Source organism: Sturnus vulgaris, chromosome 1, assembly GCF_052056855.1.
Source record: "Sturnus vulgaris isolate bStuVul1 chromosome 1, bStuVul1.hap1, whole genome shotgun sequence".
NCBI classification, from domain to species: domain Eukaryota; kingdom Metazoa; phylum Chordata; class Aves; order Passeriformes; family Sturnidae; genus Sturnus; species Sturnus vulgaris.
This window is the reverse complement of record NC_142243.1, coordinates 100,702,200-100,721,986: the sequence shown is the minus strand read 5'-3', so window position 1 is coordinate 100,721,986 and position 19,787 is coordinate 100,702,200. Positions and strand designations below refer to the sequence as shown.

General features: G+C 35.8%; 1 protein-coding gene across 1 annotated transcript in view; it reads left to right on the top strand.

Annotated features, from left to right (window-relative positions):
- SOCS6 (suppressor of cytokine signaling 6) overlaps positions 1-17,154 on the top strand; it is a 119,672-nt gene extending 102,518 nt beyond the window's left edge. Inside the window, exons 6-7 of the transcript XR_015806537.1 lie at positions 14,629-14,718; positions 16,037-17,154. The gene's annotated coding sequence lies outside the window, so the exon portion shown is untranslated. The remainder of the gene's footprint in view (positions 1-14,628; positions 14,719-16,036) is intronic.
- The last annotated feature ends 2,633 nt before the right edge of the window (positions 17,155-19,787 follow it).

Below are 19,787 nucleotides of genomic sequence, written 5' to 3'. Positions count from 1 at the left end.
ACTGAAGCATATGCTTTGCAATAATGGAACAAAGGTACAAAAATAGATTAAAAAACCAGTATAAGTTGTTATAATTATAATCAAGTGCAGAGATTAGCATAAAAGGTACAGTATTGAGTCTCCACACCCTGCATCATTGATTGCAAACCTTGAGAAAAGTACATCTTTTCACCTCCAGCTGTCCAGAATCACATAGCAGAGAAGCTTGGGAATTTCTCTCAAGATGGATTAACCTCTTATTTCTTTTCATTTTAGATTTGCATGACTCAAATTTGTTATGATTTGATGCTAGAGCATGGCATCACATGGTTTGGTGAAATACATTAATTCTTTCCTCTTCTATCAGTGCTAATATTACTGTTGGATACCTCAATGAGGTAATTGCTGACTGCTGGCTATGCTCTCCTGACTATTGCCTCTGCCTAAGGTGCATAACTTTATGGACTGCATTTGAGGAACAATATTCATGTCCTGTCTCATTATAGAATGTGTGCTTTTTCTCTTGATACATACCTCTCTAGTTTATTTGCATTTCTTAGTCATTATATACCTGAGATATTTGTTTCAATTATTTTCAAAAGGACTTTTTTCCAAGAGATTATGAGTTTATTACATTCATGATTATAATTTCAAAGAGGAAATGCTCTTTGTGAAGTTAATAGCCATGTGTTTCGTCAGTTTCTTTATTTTATGTATAAAACTAGGTGACTTAATTTTGAATAAGCTTCCCAATGCTGCTATCAAAATATCTAGAAGGGCATAAGTCACTTTTATTTTTCGAAAATAAACTGCTGTTCTTAATAAATCTCCATACTATAAAATCATCAGGTAATGAGGAATAAGAAAAGACTAAGAGATAAATTATATTTCTATTTTAGAGACATTATTATTTTTATTATTATAAATCACGAACTGGAGGGAGAAAAGCAGCTCTTTTTAAATGTAGCTCTGAAGAATAGATACTGTATTGATAATGCAGGTGAATGGAGTCCTGTGCCATATGGGTAATGGCAACTTCCTCTAAACTGTGTTTATAACATCTCAGACTGTGAAGTTTTAGCTTTGTATAGTTTATTCACTTCGATGCCTATTCAGCTTATGGAATACCTGAGGGAACCATGAAACAGAACTGGTTATATTTTTTCCAGAAAGTAATTCTGGATATTAATTTTCTCTGCTTTGTGAAGCAGTCCTGCTTTCCTTTGTGGAAAAGTTCTTTAAATGACAACACAGTGTGCATTTGAGGCATCCTGGTTCTCTTCTGTTTCTCTATTATAGCATACAGGTTTTATATCTAAAAAATATCTGTGAAATGGAGAAGTGACTCATTTTACTAAAAGCATGAAAGCATTTGAGAGGCACTAGATAAAAACTTAGTCAAGGACAAGGAGGAAGCCATCATCTGCATCACAGGTCTAGTGGAGTGGCATGTTCCTCCCTATCCATTTGCATAATTGAAATATTTTCTCCGTAAATGTAACTTTTTCATTCTAACCACTGGTAGCTGATTAACAGCAAAAATACCTGAAATGACCCCACATGCAATCTCTGTGGTTTGTGTGCCTAACAGGCTGGAAACTGTAAAGATGGGCTTCATAGGAAAAGGAATTGCAGTTTTAAGTTGAAGTTTTCTAAGGTTATAGCCCATTCCCTTCACCTCAGACGCATGTAATTCTGATTATTTTGTTTAGAAATTGTATTTTCAGTCTTTGAGACCAGTTCCCAAAGAGAGGAAGAGCTGATCAACTAGGTGCCAGGCAAAGAGAGATTAAGGAAATAACTGCAAAATTGTGAAAAATGCAAGAAGTTTTTTATATTCCAGGGTAAGCATAGACACTCTAAAATACTTTCCACACAAGTGTTACCAAGACCAAAATTTCTCTGATCTCAGCTTCTCTGAGTAACAAAACCCTTTACTAATGCTCTTTGCTTTGAGAAAACGGATTCTTTACCACTGTTTGACTTTATCTCTGAGACACTTAAAACCAGGATTTTAAAGATAAGTTTAAAAAATTCTTGTAAGTGATCCTTTAAATTTTTTTTCTTTTTAAATTATGTAAAATCCTCTTATAATTTCCATCTTTGATTTATTGAAATAATATATAAAGCAAATATAGGAATGGGGGGTTTATGCTGAATTTCTATCCTTCAATTTTGCGAGATTTAATGCAGGAAGACAAATCTATTTATAGCACAGACTAACTTCATATATTTCGCTGCTGCAGAAATCAATAGTCCGTGGCTATGAAAGCGAAAGAGAAGCCCTATTAATTCATTAGCAGGTCTAGGTTACATCTTACAATGTGGTCCGTCTACATTAATATCCTCTGGAAGTGAATCAGAAGGAGTAGTCTCTGTAGTACCCCAGATTGCAGTTGGCAGAGAAAGACATGTTTTGGTTTGGGGATAAACATCTCAATTGCATCTCTGAGACAGCCTGTGACTGAAAGATGTAGGAGCTGAAGAAGTCAAAGGAAACCTGCGCTATTTATGACTCCTCTTATCAGGTACAGCTTGCCTTCTTGATGGAGCAGTAAGAACATTTCCGCCCATTTCCATGTACTTTAACGTGCACTGAAACCTAGAGGAGCTCTTTCTCTCTTCCTGTACCTTTCTCAGATCTGCAAGTAAAAATTGTGTATGTAATATATTAATTTCCTGCTATTTTTCTGTTGGCATTTTTCTATGGTAAGCATCTAATCTGAAGAGTGACTATTTTCCTGAAGTGCCAGCTCTGGGAAATTATATGTTATGATTCAGACGATAATTCTAAAGTTGGCAGTGAGCATGGGAAGTAATGCATACTTAGTGTAATGATAGTTGGTTTATTTTTCAGTCAGCAGATGCAAACTTCCTTGCTAAAAATCTATGCAAACGCAATAGGAATTTTAATTTTCTGTTTCTTTTACTGTTTCAAAGATTAAAGCTAAAATAGATTCATATTTTCAAGTGCCACTCACAGAAAATGTGAGGAAATTATGTAATTCACACATGAATATATAATAAATATAGATCTCGATTTTAACTAGCTATGATTGGTACTTCAGGTACAGAGTATTTCAGGTGATACACATGTTCTGAAGCAAAAGTCAAAAACCTTTTTGGTCAGATTTTTTTTCCTTTGTAGTGTTTTAGTGTCACAATAGCTCATCTTTTCTGAACAAGATGCTGTGGTGAAAGTTTGGCAGCTCACCACCTCCTAAGGGGTGTGCCAAGCTGTCTGCTGTGATGGGTATGACTAGGACAGCATGCAGCCATGCCCTGCCGTGCCTCTTCCAAGCAGTCTTGATACTGATATTTTGTCTGCTCTGCAGTCACGTCAAACTCAGACTGAATATTTGGCCTACTGATTCAAGCCCAAGAAGGTGAAAATAGGCTCACATTACTACTGCAGCAATGTTGTCAGATGGCTAAAACATAAACCTGCATTCCTTTTACATATGAACAAGTCCAAACATAAAAAATTAATTAGATAATGCATATATAAGTGAAAAATCAGAAGTCTGTGGGATTTTTTTGTCTTTCAATAAAGCCATGAAATGTTGTCTACTAACATTTGTTAAATTAAGTATATTATGAATACTTTGTAGATTTTTTCTTTTGATGATGAAATACCTAGTGATTCTTGTTGACTTGCTTTGTACAGGTTTATATGCTTTTATCACATATTGTTGCTCCTAAATTATGAAAATTCTGACCTAGAACAAGAGAAGTTCCCTTGTGTAAGATGTAATTGGAACTACCAGCTGCTGTCTCTAGACTTATTGCTGTGTCATGGATTTGCATAACTCTTCTATTGGAAAGTACTACTGTCTTGTCATTTTTGTTGTATTTTTCCACATTCACTCATGATCAGTTCCACAACAGTAGTTTTGGAACTGTGTACAGTATGGTGCAGAAATGGACGTAAATTTTGGCTAGAAAAATTTTCAATCTGGAAAATTATTATAAGAAGAACAGCAACAAATTGAATATCAGATCCCAGACTACCACATCCATCTTCAATGGAGAAATGTGCTGATCTTTGGAGAATTTATCACCTGGAGCTGAACTACCTACAGGTCTTTCTACTTGGCTTGCATTTCAGCCCAATCTTGTGTTGGAATAACAACGTATTGTGTTCCTATAATTTCTGACAGTACAGTACCCTAATGCTTTGAATTGTATTTCTCTGCCTTTGATATCTTATTCTGAGTGAACAAATGTTACTTTCAATATTAGTAGAATATTAAAAATATGGAATTAAGATAAAACAACATAGTATTTTTAAAAATAGGATAATTTCTCCATTTACCCAGAGAAAGATATCTTTAAAGATACAGTTTTATACTTGCTTGTCTAATTTTTTTTTTGTATACTTCAGAGAATAATTTGGCCAAACTTGTTTTAGAGTAACCAGATTATTTTTATTATGATTATTTATTATATTTAAATCTAGGCATAATGAAAAGCTATGCCTTGCTTATCAGTAAATTAATTGCATTCATTCTGTGGCAATCCAAGAATGACTTTCAGAGCAGTTTGATATTCAAGTACTTTCTATTAAGGAAAAGAAACAAATACATATGAATTTATAGCCATGAGTACAAAACTTGATGGCAAAGATAAAATGCATAAATAGAAGTTTAAGAGCAATAATAAGAGTTTGTGAAGACGCATAAATTCCTAGTCTTGAGCAGTATTTTAGTAGTCAAAATGTAATTCTTCAATAATTAAAGCATTACTTGGTAGATAATTTCAGAAAATTATTGTTACAAACTAGAACCACAGTAATTTTATTTGTAATTTTCATGTCAAATTTACAGAAAAGAATATTTCATCATTTTTAACTTGAAAAGAAGATGACCAAGCAATAAAGAAGGAGCCTGTCTCATGTCTTCTTGCTTATATTTTATTCATAACAGCTTTATTTCATTCATAAAAGAAAATATGTAGCATGATAGATTTGATATATAAAGGTTTTCAAATGGGTTGGTATGCACAAGTTTCCTAAACCTGTATTATGCCTTCATTTTAAACGAATTGATCATGAAGTCCTCTCTTTAAGCACAGTTCTTTGAATTTCTCAATAAACAAGGGTCCATGGGACAAAAAGATGGAGCTAGAGGTGAAGCTTCCCAAAATCCCTGCTGATGGTTCCCTGACATGTGCTGTCCCAGTTTTATAAATTAGAAATCTAGTCTTTTCAGATTAATCTCTAAGCAATGCCAGCTGCTTCCCCTTCAAAATGCTTTGAAGCTTTTTCACGATTTTATTTGTAATATTGCTGCAGAAAGGCACCCGCAAATGACTACGGCAATAAAAATATTGCCTATTATTTACTAAAATCTAGATATTGGTCTCTGATTAAAAAAACCCATCTTTAGACTCAAAATCAAAGTAAAACTAAATACCTTTGCTTCTAAATTTCTAAGTTAAAAGCAAAAATATTATATAGGGAAGTGCCTCCTCTCTAACTTTCTACAGTATTTGCCATATCAGGCAGCTTAGAATAAAAAAGCTCCCTCTTATCTTTGGGTTACAAGTGTTTTGCTGTTGCCGCTCATAATCATAAACAGGAAATTAGTGTTGTAGAAAAGTGAAGTTATGGGAGAAAAATGAAACTTATGGCGAATGTTTGTCTACTTCATATTGATATTTATATTCTTCACACACAGTTTCCAAAGCATTCGTCTAAATTATTTGCTCGAAGTGAAAATGGGAAATACAGTCACAAAGAGAACCACTGGATGGAGCTGTTTGTTGTGACTTTTATTTTACTTTGTATATTAAATACCTGTAGGTGCAAACAAACTATCCTCAGGGAAAAAAAAAAAAAACCACAAAAAACCCAAAACAAAAGCAAACCAAAACAAAGAGAATGAGGTACAAGTGACAGAGGAAATACACAGAAAATTAATCAGAACCTTGAGACAAGCTCCCTGGACTTAAACAAACTACTGAATGGAGAGATCTTGATTGAAGGGGGCAAAATAGAGTATACTAGGAAACTGTGAATAAAGCTGAAAAGTAAAATTTCCCTCAATCACTGCTGTAATATCCTAATTCAGGTCTCTCACTGGATGTTTAGTGCTTAAGAGATTGTGTTTGCATGTATTTTTCTCTTCTGTCTTTAAAAACAATAAATCACTTGCAATTTAGTGAAACAGAAAATGTTTATTAATAACTGAGGAATGATAGGAACAATAATGAATGATACTTTTACAAAGCAGCACTAAACTCCCACTTCTCTAGGCTTGCCCAGGTTTTCTTCAGATGCAAGTTTACTAACTGAAGTGTAAGTTGTTTAAAATAAAAATCCAAAGTCTGTGAAATGCAGCAATAAACAGTCATATGTTCATTTGTACTTCATGAAGTTTATATTTTTATATTTCTAAGACTTGAAAGTGCTAGAATGATTTGTAAGTTCATGAAAGTGGTGGTGGTGGTGGTGGTGGTGTATATAGGGGAGATCTAATACCTTTATTCATTTGTTTCATCCATCTCAGAGCAAAATTTGGGAAGGTAATTGTTCTGAAAAATAAAGGAAAAATCCTAGCAGAGCATCTAGACAAATTCAATATATTAGATCTCGCCTAGAGTTATTAAAAAACCCCCAGAATTAAATGAGAAACTTTTAAGAATTATTCTTATAATGGAAAGATAATTCCCACCACAATCAATACTGCAGCTTAAAAAAAGTTTGAAAGAGCAAGTATTGAAAAATAAAACTATTAGAAGGATTGTTCAGAGAGGTGTTAATGGCAATTATGGATGAGGAAAACTAAACCCTAAAACCAGAGAGCTTTCAGCTGAAAGCATCTGATGCTTTTTTTCAAGAAAAACGAAATTAAAATAAAAAAGAACCTCATTAAAGCATTAGTGTCAAGCTATAAAACCTAAAAAATATCATTATAATTGTCCATATGATTATTGGACCTTTTGGTGAAAAGGAGTCAAAAACACAGATGACAAAAGTGAAAAAAATAAGCCTTTGAAGAGATCTATAAAATATTTATTGAAATTCCTTCTGTGTACTCAAGAAAGTACACAGGGCTAGTGACAGAGATTAAATGTTCAGCATCTACATTGAGATATGTCGAGGTTTTAATGCACTGAATATTGATTGTGTGATGAGTCCTAGAAGTTTGTTTCCTGGAGTTTCTCACAAGGGGAGGGAGAAACTAAAACATCTTGGAAGATTCATGTACATAAAGTAGGGTGTTAATGGCTTTCTTGAAAGGAGAATCTTCAGTCTGTGCATGTCACTAATAATGTCTAAAAGCCTATCAGAATTGCTGAACTTTTTTGTTTATGAGGGTTGAGAAGTCTGAGACTCAGTTTACAGTTATTTTTAGGATGGGAGCTTCCAAATAAAATGCTAGGCTATAAAAGAGACTTTAGCATTTTTCTTTTGCTTTAGGTCATCTTTTCAGCACTTGGGAAGTAAAAATTCTGTTTCAGTAAAAATATCCAGAATATCAAGAAAATGAATAACTTGCATGTCTTGCAAATAACAAAAGTATAAGAAAATTTACAGTTGATCTCAGACGGATACTCCTGGTACGGTCACAGAGCTTTACCAACACAATACCCTTGCACCTACGGTCCATTCAAATAAAAAATCTTGCAAGATCCATAATCTTCTTGACATTTTCTCAAGCTTAACAACTGAAATGATATAGAAAACAAATGGGCAGCACTTCAAAAAAATAATTTATATCTGGCAAATCCATTGGCAAAGAGCTCTGTTCTGCAAGCAGTTGCTCTCAAAAGCTGCAAGCTGACTTTGGCCTGCATGAGTGCTTGAGGCCATCTGTAATTTTTTAGTCACTGGATCTTGCTTCATCTTCCAGGAATAATTTGGACTCTGTAAAATTATCTTTTACAGTTGAGCAGACGTCAGGCCTCACAGCAGTCTACTGTCACAGGAGGTAGATGGGAGCTTGCCTGTAGTAGTCATGCATTGTTTCCACTGCTCCCCATCCACAACATCCTGTTGTTCCCTTGTGCCACAACCAAGGTGATTCTGTAGGATAGGGACTTAGAAAGTGATGCTGCACACCTCCAGGAGGTTTAAGAGATGGAAAATCTTATGGTTTTACACAGCTGGAGAGAGCAATCCTATGAACAAAAATGAGAATTAGAAAATGTTGGTTGACTAACTCAACAAAATAGAGAATCTGTATAAATCATAAAAGGGTTAACTGGAGCTCTATTTATTGTTGTTTTTATTTTAAAAAGTAGAATAGTTTTTTATTTATCTTCTTCCAAGATTTTTAAATCATGAATTTAGCATTTTTCCAGATGTTGACATGCAAATGACACTCACTGATGATACTGTGGCATACATATCAACAATGCTTTCTGTGCTGGCATGAACAATATTTTCACAGGTAGGAAAGTGATCGGTTCACTCACATTAGTTGATGTGCCAGACACCACTTTGAAAAATCATGGCTGAAAATCTATTTTCAACATGGAAATGCAGCTAAAAGTAATTTTTTGGAAGGAAAAACTTTTACAGGAAAGAAATCTTTTCTGTTTCTGACAATGAAGGACATCATTAAGCCAACTGCTTATTCTCTTTGGTCAAAGTTAAACTAGAATAAAAATTCCAGTAAGGCTTGCTGATTTTTTTACAGAAAATGCCTTAAGCTATTTCAATTACTGTTTTGGTGAGCAATAGTAAAAAAATAAGAAAGAAATAGTGGAAATTTTCTTACAAATGCCATGGGGAAAAGATATGCATAGATTTTGTGATGGAATATTTCTATATGCTGACTGACAGTCTACACAATCTGTAACTATGTGTGCACAGGTCCTGTGCATGGCTGGAGGGGCACAAAACACCTTAAAGATCTTCTCACTGGAGATATCCTTGCAGTGTAGTCTACCAGCTGAGCTGTTCTGTAATCCATTTCAGCCACAATTTGCTTGCTGATCAACTTAAAAAAATATCAACTTAAAAAAACCTTTGTCCAACTGGCTTGTTTTGACTAAGTGGCTAATGAGCTACTCAGTAAACATTGAGTTTTCTGACTCTCAAACCAAATTGAATACTGCAAAATAGCTTCTATCACTTTCCCTGAGAGAGGCATACATTTGTACCAGGAACTGAATGCAGTTCTCAGTAAAACAATAAAGTGGTGTAAAGTTATAAGGCTTGCTAAGTCCATCAGTCACACCTCCACTGAAATGACCCATTGCTCAACCATGCAGAGATCTAAATATCTTAGTAGATATTACTGTCACTCATTTTTTGATAAGTCCTGCTGGCAAGCAGAAAAACGTCATGCTTATATAGATCATTCCTTTATACCCCAGGCTACAATTTGCTTTTCTTTATAAGCAGGAAAATGGGAGAAACAAAACAGTAACTGACTCATGTTGGCTGTTGAAGACTTGAAATATTGGTGCTTCCTTTACTCGAGCTGTTCAGCCTGAAAAAAAGGAGAAGACTTGAGTGTCTAATTCACTTTTCTATGTTCGACTGCTCTGTGATGCTCATTATTAAAGAAAAAGGAAAAGGGAAGCTGATGAAATAAATAAAAAAAAATCCAGTGGTCAAGAATCACAATTTTTAATCAGGTTTCTGTAGACATACATAAAACAGAGAGAGCCAGAAAAAGAGGCTTCCTTCTGTCTCATATCACAATGCAACTTAGAAATCTAACAGGTCTAGATTTTAAAAAATTCCTTTTCTGGTGACTTTGATGCTATAGAGCATTGTTTAAAACATAAAATTTTCTCTTTTTTATAATTTATTTTCAAATCAAGATATTTATTTTATAATTAGTCTGAAGAACATGACACTATTCAGACTGAAAATACTTTAAGTACTCGAAATGATATATATTCTTTCTTCACAGACTGAGAATAATTGAAAATATCTATATTCACACATTTGAAAATATCTATATCTATATATCTACATATATAAAAGCCTACAGTATAAAATTAAGACACACTTCACACTGGACAAATAAAATAAATTAAATCCCATTTTTTTTTCCTGAATCTCTGTGACAAAGTTCAGCAAATTTTGTAAACATTTCCTGAGTCATCAGCCTATATTTATCAACCTATCATTTACTACAGAATGGTAGATATTCATGAAAAATCTGGAAAGCAAACCCACAGAGCTGTGTGGCACAACATATATTGTTAATGGTAAGCTCTTCAGTATAGCATTCAAATTCATATTCAAGAAAACTGGCAATGAAGGATTTCAGAAATGTTATGCAACTAAGTCACTGGGTGGTAGTAGGGAATATAAAGGTCAACATGTACAAAGATAAAATAAGGCAGGCAAGGGGAACCTCCCTCTGCCTCCAAGTCTACCTTTATGCATGCAGTGGTGGTGGTGTGTTTCTTCTCTGCAGAATGTTCCTGGTGTTTTGACATACAGTTTCACATGAACAATGGCTCAAGAATGGTTGTAAAAGTAAAACAAGTTAGAGTGATTCAGAAAGCAATAGGTCACAAAGCAAAAACCCTGTCTGAGTATACTCAGCAGGGCCCCATCTTGAAAATTGTGTGCTATTTGTTCCCTTTTTGTTAAAAGACATATACTAGATCTTAAAAAGACACAAAAAAGAGCACCAAGGTTCACCCTGTACTGTTACAATAAATTGTAGAATGAGATAATTCTTTCTTCCAATTCATCATATGGAAAAGAACATCTGAATTTTAAATTTCTGGGAAAAGTTTTGCTTTCTTTTTCCAGTGGCACTTCCTGACTTATTCTTAGAGAAATCTTTTAGAGACAACTTGATGTTCTTATTTCTTGCTCTTTTAAAGAAAGTAGGAGACTAGATGACTCATTTTTCTGTGACTTGTCTAAACTCCATTGCATAAACTAGTTAAAGCTAATATGACATTCCTGATGTTTTTAAAGTAAAAATTGGTAGAAAAAATTAAACACTATTAACTCAAATACTAGAGATTCCAAGAAGAGAGTAAGGAATGAAACATCAATATGAAAATAACCTAGCAAATTTTGACTGGTATAAGCTATGCTGTCAGTTGTACTTCAGAAAGGACAAAGTCAAACACTAAGGATTCTGGAAATTTCAGCCGAAAACCTCTTTGCCACCAAAGGGGAAAAAAAAAGACGTTAAAATAGCAGTCAACTGTTACTTTTACACTTACAGAGATATCTCCTTAGAGAATACAGTCCTGTTTTCAGCTTTGCTGCTACCATCATAAAAAACCTCCAAACCAACAAACAAACAAACCCCAAACCAAAAAACAGAAGTGAGAAATGCAGTACTGGTATTTCTGCACTTCTTTGTGCAGTTACATTAAAAATGTAATTTGAAATGTGTTAACCATTCTGTTCCAGATTACAACATCTAAATTTCAGCTTCTAAAGAGCATCAGACAAATACATGGTCTATACTCTGGAAATTGCATGAGAACATAATCTTTTATTCAAAGTTTCACATGTTAGAGATATTTTACATTTTAATCTTTACATACAAAAACCAAATAACTTTATAGGAATTTTATTCGACTTTGTTGCTTAAAACATAACTATTCATGTCAATTTTTTTTAAACGTGGTGAAAAAAATTGACATTACTGTAAAACAAATAGAACGATTTTGTCTTGGGTATAAAAATGTGTCTTTTGGTGATGTGAAAACCTGTGGCTGCATGTGGGGGTGTATGCTGGGCTTTGCATCACTTGTTAGTGGTTTGTCATCAGTCTCATCTGTTTTCCCTCACAGACAGGATTATTAGAAGGGCGATTGAGACAATTTTCGTGTTTGGGCTTGGATGTTTATTATATCTTATTAAAGAATTACAGAAAGTACAATAGCACCTCTGGGTCCTTGCTAGAAGTGGGAAAAATGGCTACAGCTGAGCTTGCTTTAAGGCCTTTTAAAGCTAAACAAACCAATAGAAGTTTAACACCTACATTATTTATCCTTTTGACCCAATAATAGATTCCCACGACCCTTAGAGTGACATTTGATTGCCCAACCAAAGACAACTACCTAAGTTCCTTGAAGAAGAAGGAAAAAGAAGAAGATGAATAAAGAAAAAGACACCACCCAAAATTCTTCATCTTGTCCCATATCCACCACTATACTACAAAAACTTCGAATTTAAAACCCATCACTCAGTGAAAATACACACATCTAACCCACTACACATTTGTGATTTCTAACTCATTATTCAGATTTACAAGTCTTCTCCAAGGTTTCAGGTCCAGTGCAGTGTTTTCCAGGGGGCCTGTGCCTGGAAGCACAGAAAGCTCAAAAACTCCAGATTTCTGAGATCCAACAGCTGCATATCTAAAGACATTGTTTGCCCCACAGCATTCCAATGAAAGTACAATAACCAGTCATATTATTCTGTAATGTACTTTGTTTGGTATAATTGCATATAAAGAAGAATAAATAATGTCAAATCATTTTTTATCTCAAGTATAATAGCTATATCAGAAATAGCTATCAAACCGAAATGCACTGACTTGATGTTAAAGTGCAACAATCAAGAGTTCTTAATTGAGTAAAGCAACTAATATTTTTGCAACATCTATAATCCAAGAAAAGAGAGTTTCAGATTAAATAAGATTAAGATTTTGAAACACTGATTCTCTAATATAAATTTTAATATAATAGAAAAAAAGTGAAGTCATGATCACATTACTGCTGCAAAATGTAACGCTGATTGTGTACCATTGCATTCTTGCATTTGTAGTCAATTTAATCCTAATTCATATTTATGTGATTGTTTTACCCTTTGTCATGAAAATAGGTCAACTTTATGTCACCTTTGTTTCTTACATGAAAATAAGGCATTAATTTCTTCCCATTTTTATACATTTTGAAGTTTCTAAATGATGAACAGTGGTTTCACACAGACCAGTTCAAATTCCTCTGCTGAAATTAGCTATTTGGATCTCTTCCAGCTACCTGGCATGGGTACAAAGGGAACATGCTTTTGCTTTTGTGTCTGGACAGCTGTGGATATTGTTGATGATGTCCAGTCTTTCTGTTTGTCACAATGATACACATACTAAATAACTAAATATTCACAAGTAAGCATAAAAAATTCCCATTGAAATTCCAGAGATTTATTAATGCAAAAAATTTGTTCAATAGGTGTATTTATACATGTAATTTTCTTTTCTTAAAATTATCTCCTTCCTCCTTTTTATGTTTATTGTTTTTCTTCTTGACAAGTCTGTACTTTAAAAATTTATAGTAAATTGAATTCTTAATTCCTGGGTGTAGAACATAGTTATAAATGTCATTTTGTCTGTCATTTGGTGTGTTTTTTCTTTAGTGCTGTTTTATTCATTAGCTAATTCATTGTGTGTGTTTCTGTGCAATGTCATTGCTTTGAGCTAAAACAATGCTTTCAGAGTTAGAAAATAATCAAGCTATATATTGATTGAAAAAGTAAACTCTTCCTATTTTCTGTGAGTGGACAGTAAATGAAGAGTGATTTTAGCTGTAGTTTGTTTTGTTCTGGGTAGAACAGTTGATGCTTTGTGTCTAAGCCTCACTTAGCAGGAAATCTCCCCACTAGCAACTTAAAAGTCTTTCATGGTTCTGATGTAAAGGTTAGTTTCCTCCTTCAAAGGCTAGGCAGATGCTGTGAGCCTGGATGATGCAAGTCAATACTCTTACAGCATATTCTTTTCTTTTTCTGTAATAACCGAGTCCTAAATACTTCTTCTTGTAGTTGTTTTTGTTGTTGCTTTTGTTGCTGCTGCTGCTTCTGTTGTTCTTGTTTGGGGTTTTTTGTTAGTTTGTTTATTTTTGTTTTGTTTCCTCAAATAGGCAACACAAGCATTTGTTTATTTTTATGGTGTCTCATAGACATTTTCAGAGTTCATGGGCCAGACTAATCATAGTCCAGACACAGAATTGAAATGACCTTGTGCAACATGCATTTTCCATTTGCACATCTGATTGAGAGAAATGGCTATGACTGAGGACCTCTTACAGATCATGGCAATCAAACATGTGAGCTGGCCTCAGGATATCCTGAGGCTAAAGAAAGAATTCCTAAGAAATTTGCCTTGGAGTGATTAAAATAAAATGCTTGCAGATGATTACTTTCCCAGTGAAAAGGTAGGTATACTGGTAATAGAGCTTGACAGGCACTTGCTTTTGCCAGTGATTATGAACCTGTAGCATATGGCCAGATGCACTCACTTTGCATTCACTTGCTGCAATGATTGAAAAATTAATTTTGAAAACCAAAGACCTGCAACTGACAGCTTGCTAATGACAAGCGACTTGGCTATACAAAATTGTCTAAAAAAATATTTCTTGAGTTCTGGTCTTCTGATTCATGTCTTTATGTTTACTGAAATATTGCTTTTTACTGTGTCACTGTGTATATTGCCAAAACGATTCTGCTACTGTTCACTGAAGCAGTGTTTTTGTGTTTTTAATTAGTATAAATTGTATTACATCATATTGAAATTTACACAGGAGGGACTGAGAGCAATGTACTTTGAGTAAAGGTATTCAATATTTAATCAGTCCATAGTAAAAGTACAAAAAGAACTTAAGGAAATAAGTTTACAATTCAGTTGTTAATCATCAAAGCTATTCAGCTTTCTTGATTTCTGTATGTTTTTCCAAAACAACTTTTAATATTTCCACTTATTTTAATTTCAGTTCTATTTCTCCTCATGTGTAGAAGAGTGAATATGATCTAAAGTTCTTACTGCCATCATAATGTTATTACAGCTGCTATTGTTATACTAGGTAAGACTCTTGGACTCTTGCTTTGAGTAAAATAGTTTTACATATTGGACTGAAAATAAACAAACATGAATAATGTCTATGCTTCAGCCATAATGGAAATCTGTCGTGCTGTGGTAGTGGAAAAATGAGGACTCTCTCTAACATGAATGCACCTAAGATTAATACACTAAAGGTAAGATTAATAACCTGAATTTTTATGCTGAGAAAGCAAGGTACCACTGTAGTTTCAGCAACTCCTGCCCCAGGTTGCCTAGACAGCTACTGAAGAGTTATGCCATCCCTGAATATTGCAAGGAAAGGCAGCAGCATGACAGGAATCTGTTCTTCAGAAGAGGCCAGGGACACTGGAGGGCAATCTGGAGCCTGAGTCAGTATGATACCATTGCAGAGAAGGGAAAACACCTCCCTGGAATGCACAGACCTCTGTTCAAGGAAGCCTTGGCAATGCCTGAGCTGGAGTGCTTTGTCCTGTTCAGCAAGTGAGAATGAGCAGAGCTTTAAGAAATGTGATGTGTATTGGGTTTGCATGGCCAGGTTTCGGTAGTGGGGGGGCTACGGGGGTGGCTTCTGTGAGAATCTGCCAGAAGCTTCCTTCATGTCCTGCAGATCCAATGCCAGCTGGCTTCAAGATGGACCTGCCACTGGCCAGTCAGAGATGGTGTTTAACACCTCTGTGATAACATATTTAAGAAGAAAAAAGTTATTGTGCAGATGTAGTTGTGGCCAGAGAAGTGCAGGGTGAGAACATGTGAGAGGAACAACTGTGTGGGCACCAAGGTCAGTGGAGAAGGAGGAGGAGGGTTGTTGGTTTTTCCTGGGATATTTTTTCTCTTATCTTAAATTTACATACATCTATGTACACAAACAATGGGGCAGGAATGATGGAGCACCTCTCTCGAAGCTTTATTCCATCACAGTCATCAGTCTCATTTTACATAGCCAAGCAAGGGAGGTGGAACAGTTTCAGCTGCTAGCACAGCAGATGAAGTTCTCTTTGTTACAAAGCCCTTTAACAACTTTCTAGCCAACAGCATAATATTAAAAGCTGACAAATGTTTGCTGAGGCCAATTAATAAAGCTACACGTACATCTTGCTTTGTACAATGCTTGCTTGTAATAGTTTAAAATAACAGATAAAGCTTCATTATTAAGGTTACATATTTCTACTGTCTTAACATTTTCCTGAGGCCTGTCTCTACACAGCTCACAGCCCTAATGTTTCTTGTCCTTGCATCTTCAACATTCTTGCATTTCTCCATCCTGAGAATTGCGTTCACACAGCTTTCTAAGAGTTCTATACCTTTTCTATTTCTGACAGAGGGCGTGCTGCAGGCGCTGAAACTGAGATCTCTCTGCAGCCCATGGTGAAAACCAGGGTGAAGCAGCTGTGTCCCTGCCGCCCATGGAGAACCACAGGGATGCAGAAAACCCCCGTGGAGGAGAGCTGCTCTGGAGCAGGTGGATGCTCAAGAGAAAGTTGTGAACCTGTGAAAAACCCGTGCCAGAGCAGGTTCCTGGCAGCAGCCTGCAGACCTGTGGAGGGAGGATGCCGTGCTGAGATAGGTTTCCTAGCAGGCCTTGTGACCCTGTGGAGGAACCTGCTGAAGCAGGCTGTGCATGAAGGACTGTATCCCATGGGATGGACTCACGCTGGAGAAGTTAATGGAGAACTGTGTCCTGTGGACAGTTCTGGAGCAGTTGAAAGGCTCTTCTCCCTAAGCAGCAAGAGGAGCAATATGTGATTGACCTGACCATAACCTCCATTCCCTGTCTCCCTGCATTGCAGACTGCAGGGGTAGGAGGTAGAGCTGGGAAGGAGGAAGGGGTGGGGAGAAGGTGTTTTAAAGATTTGTTTTACTTCTCATTATCCTGCTCTGATTTTGCGAATAAAAAATTCAAATAATATTCCCAACTCAAGCCTGTTTTGCCCGAAGTGGTGTTTGGAGCCTGACCTCTCCTAGTCCTTATCTCAACTCATGAACCTTGCATTACATTTTCTCTCCCCTGCCCAGTTGTAGAAGGGAGTGATAGAATGACTTTGGTGAGGTTCCTGATGTCCAAAAAAGGAGATCGAATAAACTGGGATTCTTTAGTTTGAAACAGGAAGGGAAACATGAATATGGCTTCCTGAGAGTCCAGATATACGGTATTACTGTTTATTTTGGCCCAAAGATTTTTGTCTGTTTTAGTATGTCCAAATGGATGTAAAATATAATACTATACAGCAGTTTACTATTAAGTCCAAGGTTTTTTTTCTAAATGAGCATATCTGTGAATATATTCCTACTTGAAAAAAAAAATTTCTATCAACTCATCAAAAAGTGAGACTGTTATATGTTATTTATTCAGAGATCTTAGTCTCCTACTTTTTTGACTGTAAAGAGTTCCAAATGTTGTAATAGAAGCTACTAATAAAGATCAGAATTTTAAAAAATATTTTGGCTGTGGACTGAAATTTAGACAGTCATTATGAAGGTGGATGTGGGAAGACAAAGAGTGAAGGAGGGAAAATATGAGATTCAGCAATGTTCTTCTGACAAGAAAATGATTGTGTGGGTGGACTTCCAGAGACTTTTCTGAATATCACCTGTGAAGTGGGTTCCTGATGGGAATGACAGAATTCATTTCAGTGTCTACCATGAGAACGGTAAAGAAAAAGAAGGAGAGTGAAAAAAGAAAGAAAAAAGGGCTTCATTCATTAATCAGCTTGTTAGACAAGAGGATCTGCTCTATAATGAGCTGCCTCTGAGTCCTACAGAAAGAACTGGAAATAGTTTTACTAAAGAAGACTGATTGCTTAATATGAAATGCAGCAGACTGGGCATTTTGTCACTAAGATGTGATGGCCAGAATTTGGGTACTAGTAATATGACATTTCTTTTTGTGCCATAGTGTTGCATAAAATAGTTATGATGCAGCAGATTATTTCAGGAAACAACTAGCTGAATTACACAGGAGGTGATTTGTCACTACTCAAGTCTACTCTTTACACTCTTGAGAAGTCAGAGTGGGTATGTACACTTCCATTACATGTGGCCATTCTGGGCTTTGAGCTATTCTGCTCCCAGAGTAATTGGTATGTATGATAGTCTGAGAGATGAACACTGGAATTATCTTAAGAGTTCTTTGTAAAACTGAAACTGTGTTGTAACAACAAAAAAAAAGTGTGTATATATATGGTGCATATATATTGACTCTTAAAAAGTTATCCTCATGAAGAGCACTATATTTTTGGTAGCTAAAAATGCAGTTTCCATTCAAGACTAATAATAATTTTTTCAATTAGGTTTTCTTTTAAAGTATTGTGTAATAGCATATACTGTATTATCTGAACTGATCTTTGTGACTAAAGAGGGGTGATCATATGATCTTGCTGATCATATGTCCAAACAAATTGGCAGTACAGTATATAAATTTTATGAGCAACAGTGACTGTATGTGGATGAAAGCAATTTTTCAACAGAGCTAGCAAATATGGAAAACACGTCTGATTTAGATGGAGTGGAATTACAGATACTGAAAGGTACTAAAGGGCAGCATTTCATTTAAGGTAGAAGTGGACATTGAAAATATTCTGGCAGAATTTTAGCATCTGAGATAATTTAGACTGTGGGGTACATTTGCTGACACTGTTTACAGGGGTGTTAATGGGGAAACTGCAGCAGTGAAAAGTTTGTGTCTGTGTCTTCCCAATTAAAGTTTTTTTGTTTTATGCTATAATGGAACTTTATGTATCATTTTTGTTAAAAAAAATTTCCCACAAAGAGATAAAGTTATTAACACTTGATGCAGCTACATACTCAGAGCAAAATAATTTCTTTTTCAATAAAACATGTTGAAACACTTCTATAGCATGAGATGGTAATTTGTAGATGCAGCTTTTTTCATTATTAAATGCCAGAAGATACGTAAATGGAATTTTTATTCTCCCTTTACTCATTCCAGTATCAGCCTTGTCTTCCCTTGCCTAGCTTTCCACCAAATTTTAACTTTCAGTGCGGAAGTCTGGAGCTACAAATGCTGAAAACTGCAAGAGAGAAGTGTATCAAGGCTGTGTAGCAAGGCTTTGGTAGAGGAGAACTCCAGAGGTGGCTCCAGTGAGGAAATGCCAGAAGCTTCCCTCAGGTCTGACAGAGCCAATGCCAGCTGGCTCCAGGACAGACCCACTGCTGGCCAAGTCTGAGTCCATCTGTGATGGTGCTAGCACCCTTGGGATAACGTGGCTAAACAGGGGAAGAAAGAGGGAGAGGAAGTGCTCTAGGTGCCAGGGTAAAGTTCTATGTTGTGCAGGGAGTTTAGGAGTGCAGGGAGACCATAAGGCCTCCCTGAACCATAGAGAGCATGAAGAAATAGCTACAAAGGAGGATGACAGGGAGTCAGCCCCACATTTATTAGGACTTCATTGTAATCAGTGCCAGGCTGTCTGGATGATACTGGCATGTGCTGAGCATTGCATGTGACAGCCCATTATCCCAGAGGCTCTTAGCCTAGCTGAGAGAGCAGCAGTCAATGGAGAGGTGATTGTTGGGCAATTCTGATATGTTTTAAACCATTACTGAATCCTTTTATCCAAAGCTGCAGCACAGCTATGTCAATCAATCTGTAGGACGCTGTCTGTGTGCAAAGCCTTAATGGACAGCTGTCTCTCAGTATCAAAGTGTTTCCTGAAAGAAGACAATCTTTGGTATAAAATAGAGACGTCCTGAGTGTAAATCCTGTCTGTTCTGGAATACAAAACAGAGCTGATAGCAAAACTGATAGTTTAGTGTCCAATGGCTGCACAAAGCAGCACTGGGTTAAGGTGACCCTATACTGCCTTAGAACTGGTGTGGTTTAGTGCCCACAAGTAAAAATGTTTCCTAAAAACAAAGCATGCCTCTCTTGTATAGAAGCATCACCCTAGAACCTGCCCACATACGTATGTTTTAATTTTTCAGATTCACTTCTCATATGTTTAAGGAAGCTTGAAAATGCAGTCCTTTGCCACAGGGTTTCTGGCCATCCAGGCTGTGCAAGGGCTCTCAAATTGGCAAGGTGACACACTGAATATGTAGAAATTACAAGAACTG